The following is an 8,283-nucleotide window of genomic DNA, read 5'->3' as shown; positions in this document are numbered from 1 at the left end:
CTACAACATTGAGGATAAAATTTGAATATAGAAGGGATCTTAGCCACAGGGATGCATTGATTGAAAAACTCACAGAAAGGATGATGATTGCATAGATAGATACAATGGATATGTTGGTGGCAACAATAATGATACGGCAAACACTAGAGCATGAGGGAACATAATCAAATGATAGAGCTTTCGAGCTTAGTGATCAAGAGGTATGGGTTAAGATCATTTCCGTGGCTAGAAATAATATTAGCCTCTACTTCTCTTAATTAAGTTAAGTCTATGTCCTGTATCTTTTGTATTTGTGTTAACTCCTGTTTTGTGTGTCACTGAAAACAAGTATATTTGCAACCATGAACGTTTCAAGTACACAACTACGGCTTCACCTCGACAACATTGCAAGGTTTGTTATGTGCATCCAAATCCCCATGCCTATGCGTTTGCTTGGTCTAAACATAAATCCTATGCCTATGTGTTTTCTTGATCCACACATAAATCCTTTGGGGCAGGGCACGGCTTTCGTTTCTTATAATTTTTGGAGAGATATTATTGCCAACTCTCCACCATACTTTGGTATGGCACTTCTGCATGACATGAACTATATATTTAGCATTTTCACTATGTGCCGTAATGAGGCCACAATGCAAGAGGATATGTTTACTTGGTGAGCCCAAGGTGCTATTTTCAATTAAGGCCACCGTATTGAGCCACATGGCTTAATCCTGAGCATAGACTGTGGATCTTAATCCACTAGATTGCGACCTCGCTCGAACTGGCCTCACTCAAAAAGCAACAACTTGCTTTTGTATGTTTATGTAGCTAGCAGCATGATCTAGCTAGTATTCCTCTCCTTCGTCTTCTCCATCACCTTCAGAGGAGTCGTCACCCATCTCTTTGAAGTCCTTCTCGACGGTAACCACATCTTCATGGGCTATTGAGAACTGTCCCTCCTCCATGCCCTCACCTACTAGTGCACAAAGGTGCACTTGGCATACATGAGGTCGAACTTGTGGTCTAGCGTGGAGAACACCTCTCTAATGCTAGTAGAGTTAGAGATCATGCACACAATGCACTACACATTGGTCAGGTTCTCGCCCAACACCATTGTCGGTGGCTGGTAGGTGATGCCGCACTTGAAGCCTATGGGGCACCAATCCACGAATTGGATTGAAAATTGGATGGTGCACTTAGTCTTGATGGTAGCCCGTGATGCATTCACCCCCTTGGGCACCACGTCCCCTCGGTACATCATGTAGTATGCCATGTATTTGTCGTGCCGCGGGTCGCATTTTGCCATCATCGATGTCGACTTGAATGCATTGTTGGTTATATCTACCATTGACAATTGCTTGTGGTAGGTATTCTCTACCCATATCATAGGATCATAGGGCCACAACATGAAGTGAATGTGTGGATACGGCAGTAGGTTAGTGTGGAACTCTATTATGTCTACATTGAGGGCTCGATCAAATTGTATTGAAGCTGTTAGAGAGAAGATCATTTGCAGTAGCAATATGTATACAGTATGCATGAGCCACAATGTTTAAATGGAAAGTTAGAAAGATGCATGCAGCAAGACAGAGAAGTTTATATATACCGTAGAAATGAGACTATTGAGATTGGTGTATTTAGGCCTCTCAATGTCCAAGGAGCACCTGCAAATGTTGTAGATGGCCTTGTTATTGAGCATGACTTCCACATTAGTGTGCTCTAGCAGGGAGTGGGTGGACAAGTGTTAGGCCTAAAGGGGGGAGTAATGTCAGGCCTAAGGTAAGACGACGGGCCAAGGGCCACAACTCACATGCAGTATGTGGGTCTATATGTAGCTAAGAGCTAGAGGGCCAAGGGCCTATATATAGTGTGATTGGGATTTTATTGGCATGTGCAGTTACCTAGAGTCTTATACTGGTATCAGAGCTCAAGGGAGAGGGGCAACTATGGAGGAGGGGTCTCAATGGTCTCTCTCTCTCTCTCTCTCTCTCTACCACTCATGGGAGCTCCACCATGGAGTGATCTATGAACTCTCTCTTGCTTGCTTTGCGAGAGAAGGAAAATTCTGGAGCTCAAGCGGGACAAACGGATAGTCTCTCTCCTCTCACTCCATAGGTGTGTTCCCTATCTCGGCCAGGTGTGTTGTGTAAGCCGAGTGGTGCCCCATAGCGTGTGTGTGTATCATTCCAAGAGTGTGTGTCGGGTCATTATAGAGCCGTTCTGTGTGTTTCCATCCCGCCCACAGCGGATTCAAGCTGCCAATATGCTTCTAGGCGACCTCTATGGTGCATATGCCAATGTTAAGGTAACTGTAGGGGATGTTTGTGATGAGCAAAACTTCTTTATACAAGAGCATTCCTCTTATCCGTTAATTCTGGGACAACCCTACTTTACGGCTGTGCAAATGGAAACCAAAGTGCTGGATGATGGCTCGGGCCCATGCCAGGATTCGAAGCCGAGATGGTAAGAAAGCAGTGCAATTCTTAACTGTATGTGTTGACCATGCCAGGAATAAGGACAATCTATGTGATCATCCAATGCCGAAGATACACAAGGAATTTAGGGAGCACATGTTTGCACAGGATTTTCTCGGAGTGCCACTATAAAGCTGGACTATGGTGGTACAAGTGAGGAGAAGTTCTCGCAAAGAGAAGATTTCTCTTCGGGGTTTTTGGGGTTAGCATCTGAAGGTTCAATATCTTTCAAGAAATTTAATGATTTGCCAAAGTGGGAAAAACAGTATGTTTCAGGTATCCAAAGTGAATTGCAGGGTTGTGATGTGCTTGAATTCGATGATGTGATTTTCGGAGTCTTTGAAGAGGTATCTTATGTAGATACTATGTCAGAGCTTGAGGAGGTCAGCCAAAACAGGTTACAAAGCGGAAATGAAGTGGTCAAGGTCCATTCAATGGACATGTATGATGAGTTAAGTATATATGAAGCACTTATGCATATTGAAGATGATTCAGGTGAAACTGTTGAAGCACAGGTAGAGACAAAATACAAGAGTGTTGCAAAGAAAGTGAGGTCAGTGGCTACACCGTTGCCAGAAGTAAGTGATGGGATGATCAAGGAGGCTTCTCAATAGCCTATACTCAGGGATCCAAAGAACATAGGGCATAAGTTTACTAAGGAGACACTGCAGCAGCTGAAGGTTGGAGAAGACGGTTTCCTCAATGAAGAGGAATGAAATGTTTTCAAGGTATGCTCGAAAAACATGGTAAAGCTTTCACTTTTGAGCCAAGTGATATTGGGTGTGTGGATCCAAGTGTTGTTTCACCAATGGTTATTTTCACTGTTCCACACATGCCATGGAGCTTGCGTCCTATTCCAGTTCCTAAAGCTCACTTGCCAAAGCTTATCAATTTGCTTAATGAAAAGATTCAAATGGGAATTTTGGAGCCGTCATGTGCTCCGTATTCTAATCGATGGTTTACTATTCTGAAGAAAAATGGTACATTAAGGTTCATTCAGAATATGCAGCTAGTTAATAAGGTAATAATCCGCAACGTGGGTACTGGCCCAATTGTGGATGAATTTGTTGAGGCCTTTGCAGGTAGATCTATTTACTCCATGGGTGATCTTTATTTAGGATATGATCAATTCTAGTTAGCTTTGGAGAGCAGAGATCTTACTACAATACGTACTCCTCTTGGTTTGGTAAGGATGTGCACTCTGCCACACAGGGTGCTACTAATTCAGTAGCTCAATATGATGAACGGCATGAATAAGGTATTAAGGGACTTTATCCCACATGTTACTATGCCTTTCATTGATGATCTACCAATTAAGGGCTGTGAAGAAAGATCAAAAGATGAAGCAAAAGACCAAAGGGGGTGCCGACAGTTTGTTGCTCAACATATTGCTGACTGTGATGCTATATTATTGAGGCTTGAAGAAGTTAACTTAACACTTTCAGGTCAAAAATCAACCTTTGGTGCTAAGGAGGTCTCAATTGTGGGACATATGCAGTTCTAAAGGAAGAAGGCCAAGTCCAACAAAAGTCAAAGCAATCCAAAAGATGAAGGATACATGTTCTTCGATTACTGAGGTTCGTCGATTCTTGGGTGCGTGTGTGTTCTATCGTGTTTGGCTGCCACACTTTGCTCATGTTGCAAAGATGCTGTATCAATTGCTATGAAAAGGTAAAAGGTTTGTTTGGGAAGAAGTTCATACACAAGCTATCAGGAAATTAAAGAAGATGCTTCTTGATGCTCTGACCTTGAGGAAAGTTGATTATAAATGCGATAGGCCAGTTATTTTAACAGTTTGACACTAGCCCGATAGGTATTGGATGGGCTATAGGTCAAGATGATGCTGAAGGACCCAAGTATGCAGTGAGATTTGGAGCCAAGGTGCTCAATGCTCATCAACGAGGATATCTCCAGGTTAAGAGGGAACTTTGGGGCGTTGCTACTACTCTAAGGACCGATAAAGAATACTTTATTGGAGCTTCTGTTGTGGTAGAGACAAATTGCTTTCCACTGATAGGGATGATTGCACACTGCTCTACTCCGGACATTGCCATGCTACGATGGATAGCCTATATTAAGTCTCTTAACCTTGAATTTTGTCATATTGTAAGTAGAGATAATCCTCTTGCAAATATGTTATCAAGAGCCAGGTTTGAAGATGAAGAAGAGATGCTGACCACGAGTGATGATGTTGGCTTGAAGTTATACACATCTTCTTATCTACATGCCAACTGTGGAAATATTGCTCATGTTTTTGAAGTATTTTCTGAAGAGTTTTATGATGGAGAGTGGCTTATGATTGGCCGCTACCTAAGTACTATCACTAGACAAGAAGGATGGAGTGACCAAGATTTTAAGAAGATTAGGAAAAAGGCCTATGGCTATTTCCTGAAAGACGGACATTTATGAAAGCAACCAAAGCGCCCAGGATGGGTAACACAACGAATTATTTGCAACAAAGCAATTCAACAGCAGGTGATCAAAGAGTTTCATGAAAGTCTATGGGCTGGACACAGAGGAGTCTGGGAAACCTTTATCAAGATTAAAGACCGGTATTGGTGGAAAGGTATGTACAAAGATGTGGTTCAATTTGAGGAAACATGCTTAATATGTCAAAAATACTCTAATGTGAGACATAGAGATGGGTTGCATCCCACCTATCCACTGGCTATGCACTTCAAGTGGGTGGTGGACCTAATTACAATGCCAGTAGGAGTGTGGCAGATGAGATATATTGTTCTTGCCAGGGAAGATCTTACTAATTAGGTTGAAGGCACAACTTTGCGTACCAAAGCTACCAGTTCAGTATGCAAGTTCTTGCTTGAAGATGTTATCTCTAGATATGGATGTGTTGGCAAAATTACTGCAGATAGAGGAGAGCTGGATGCAGATGAAGCTCGAGAGTTTTTTGCTCGTATGGGCATTAAACTCGCTCTCACTATAGCATATAATCCAGAAGGTAATGGAAAAAGTGAAAAAGGACATCCGCCTATTGTTAAAGCTTTAGCAAAGGCGTGTGAAGGACATATTGGTGATTGGCCTAAAACACTTGCCATTTGCTTTATGGGCTGATCGCACTACACACAGTTCAGTTACAGGATTTATGCCGTTTGAATTGATGCATGGGAAAAAACCCATTATGACTACAGAGGAAGCAATTACGACTTGGACGAGAGCTACGCGCCGATACCTACATTGCGGGTGTACGCTCTGGTTTTGCGAACTCGACCCACAAGCTTCATCTGGTGATTCGATGAGTATACATTATCTGTTTTGGCATTTCAGCATATGCACGCATTCTCATTGAGTAGAGCTACACATTAGGCACTTTAGTTTTCAGAAACGATGACCTGCAAATTTTGACCAGACATCCTACGTGATTTTGCACTAGGTGTTTAGGGTTGGGATTTTGGTTAATGGAACTTAGGGAGAGCGACCTATTGGTGTTAGTAGGGTCTCCTTCAAGTTCTGTGGCATTTTGAGAATGTTTTATGGGTATTTGGCTCTTGGAAGCGTTGTAGGAAACCTCCTCTTATGGACTCCTGAAGGCTGTAGCTTAGACATTGGGTAGATACCTCTGCAGGAAGTAGTCAAGGGTCGGTCAAGTGTAGATTGACACCCTATGCTTGCTTCCACGCGCCTACGGGTCGAGCTTCGTCCTCAGGTGAAAAATCTTATTAGGTGAGTTCTCGCTGTGCTGACGTTCGTCGCGGCGTATCTGCCAACATTGGCGCCACTGCCGGGGACGAAAACCCTAGGTAGGTGACCGAGACTAGTCCTTGAGGATAGGGATTCTCTGACTTGCCAGAGTCTCATTTTACGTTTAGATAGGATCAGAGGGTGGAGGACTCTCTAGGTCTTAGAGGGAGTCTAGGGAGCGTGTGTCTGGCCTATATCCTTCGACTTAGGTAGACTTAGATAGTTTTTAGGGCGTAGTTGAGTTGATGATTAGGAGTTGGAGTGGTAGAAGCGGTGAAAGGAGAGCTTGAGAGTCCGGAGAGGCCAGGAAGCAACCAAGACACCATTATCACCATTTCACATGATGAGTAGGAGTAGGGTAAGTAGGACATCATGGTTTATGATCTAGAGCACTTCATGCATATTATACTTGCTGTTAGGTTCATCACAAGGTTGTAGAAGATGCAAAAGAGTGTTTGAAAGCTGAAGTGAAGTTCAAAAGTTATTGTGAGTGTTTCTGATAGAGCTGCAGAGTATCAGGAGCATTTCTGTCAGGAAAAAATTAAATTTTAAGCTAGGAGACATCCTACGCGTAGGATGTCTACAGGGTGATCTGGTGGAAATTTTGAAATTTTGAGTTGACCAGTATGTTCAGAAGGTAGGGTTTATCCTATTTTCACCTGGAAAGTGGAAGTTTGACCATATTTTGATAGGATAAGGTCAGATAGACAGAAATTGCCAGACATCCTACCCAAATTGTGCCAAGGCATTATTTTAAGAACAAAATCATAGGATGGCTGCATGAGCATGATCTGCATGATTTATTGAGTGTCTGAGAAAGGTTTCATCTCAATTGGGTGAGAAAATTGGGCTTTAAGCAGACTTTAGCATTTTTGACTGAAAAGGACTAGAACAGCTAAAATTGGAGTCTTTTGAAATCCAAACCAAAATCTAAGCATAGCATTGGGTTGCTGACATCAAGGGGAAGCTATGGCTCAAGTTTGGGGTCAAACAGGTCATATAGACATCCTACGCGTAGGATGTGTTCTGTGCGATTTAGCACTCCAAACCTAGCTTTGAGCATACCAAAGTGATAAGCACCTTAGGGGGAGTCTGTGCTTTGAATTTGAAGCCATTTTGAGCAGTTAGACATGCTACGTGTAGAATGTCTAATGCATGAAATTGGAGCCAGAAACTGACTGTAGGCATAGCAGGGTGTTGTATAGCCTAAGGCAAGCCTCCTAGTCAATTTTCGTCCAAATTGGAGTTGATTTGACTGGTCAGACCAAAAGCAGGCTGCTGGAACAGATTTCTGATTAATTGACTAGCTTCTAGGTGTCCAAATCAAAAAGTAAAAAAAGCTGTGGACTCAACATATCAAGGGGAATCTAAAGTGCAAAATCCAGGCAAAACAGAGCAGGAGACATCCTACATGTAGGATGTCTACAGGGGCTTAGTGAAGTGAAAAGCTGACTGAGGACATAGGGTGATGTTCCATTTTACTTGAGGGTTCCAGAACTTCTTTCAGAAGTGAATTTGGACCTTGTTTGACCTATTGACGGAGCAAAGACGGAATTAAGACTTTCCATGTAAATTGACCAACATCCGAGGGAAGTACAGTTCTAGATTAGCAGACCTAATCAAGAACATCAGAAGTGTATAAGACACAATAGTGGTTGAGGTTAACCCTCCAGTTATACCAATCATTACTAAGACCACCTCTAGCGGTTAAATGCTTTGATTCGATTGCCGAAATTAAACGCTTGTGTACAGGTATGTTTAGCGGCAAACCAAGAAGTTGTGCGGAAACTGATCCTTTTCCAGGTGAGTGGTTGGATTTGTGTTAAGTTGCATTGCTAAGTTTGATGAATTTAAGATCAGGTAGACACATTCTTAGAGACCAAAAGGTGGCAGGTGATCATGGTAGCTTAGTGTCCACCGAAGAGAGTGTAACTCAGGCAAGGCTAGATCCAGTAGCATCGATTATTGAAGAGGGTAGTGATACTGACACTTTGTCCGATAAGTCCTTCTTCATGATGGGTAGTCAACAGCCAGGAGGTTTCTCCAATGAAGGACCAATGCAAGGAGGAAGCACCTCCCAAAATACTTTGAACGATTCCAAGTTCACTATAATCTTCTTAAAAGGAATAAA

The 8,283-nt window shown here is 42.6% G+C and overlaps 1 pseudogene; it reads right to left on the bottom strand.

Annotated features, from left to right (window-relative positions):
• Positions 1-824: 824 nt before the first annotated feature.
• Positions 825-1,678, bottom strand: LOC147437799 (tubulin alpha chain-like; annotated as a pseudogene).
• Between the last annotated feature and the right edge of the window lie 6,605 nt (positions 1,679-8,283).

This window comes from Adiantum capillus-veneris, chromosome 17 (genome assembly GCF_014529385.1).
Source record: "Adiantum capillus-veneris isolate H3 chromosome 17, ASM1452938v2, whole genome shotgun sequence".
Taxonomy (NCBI): Eukaryota; Viridiplantae; Streptophyta; class Polypodiopsida; order Polypodiales; family Pteridaceae; genus Adiantum; species Adiantum capillus-veneris.
Note: the sequence above shows the minus strand (reverse complement) of the source record. Positions and strands in the feature narration are given on the sequence as shown.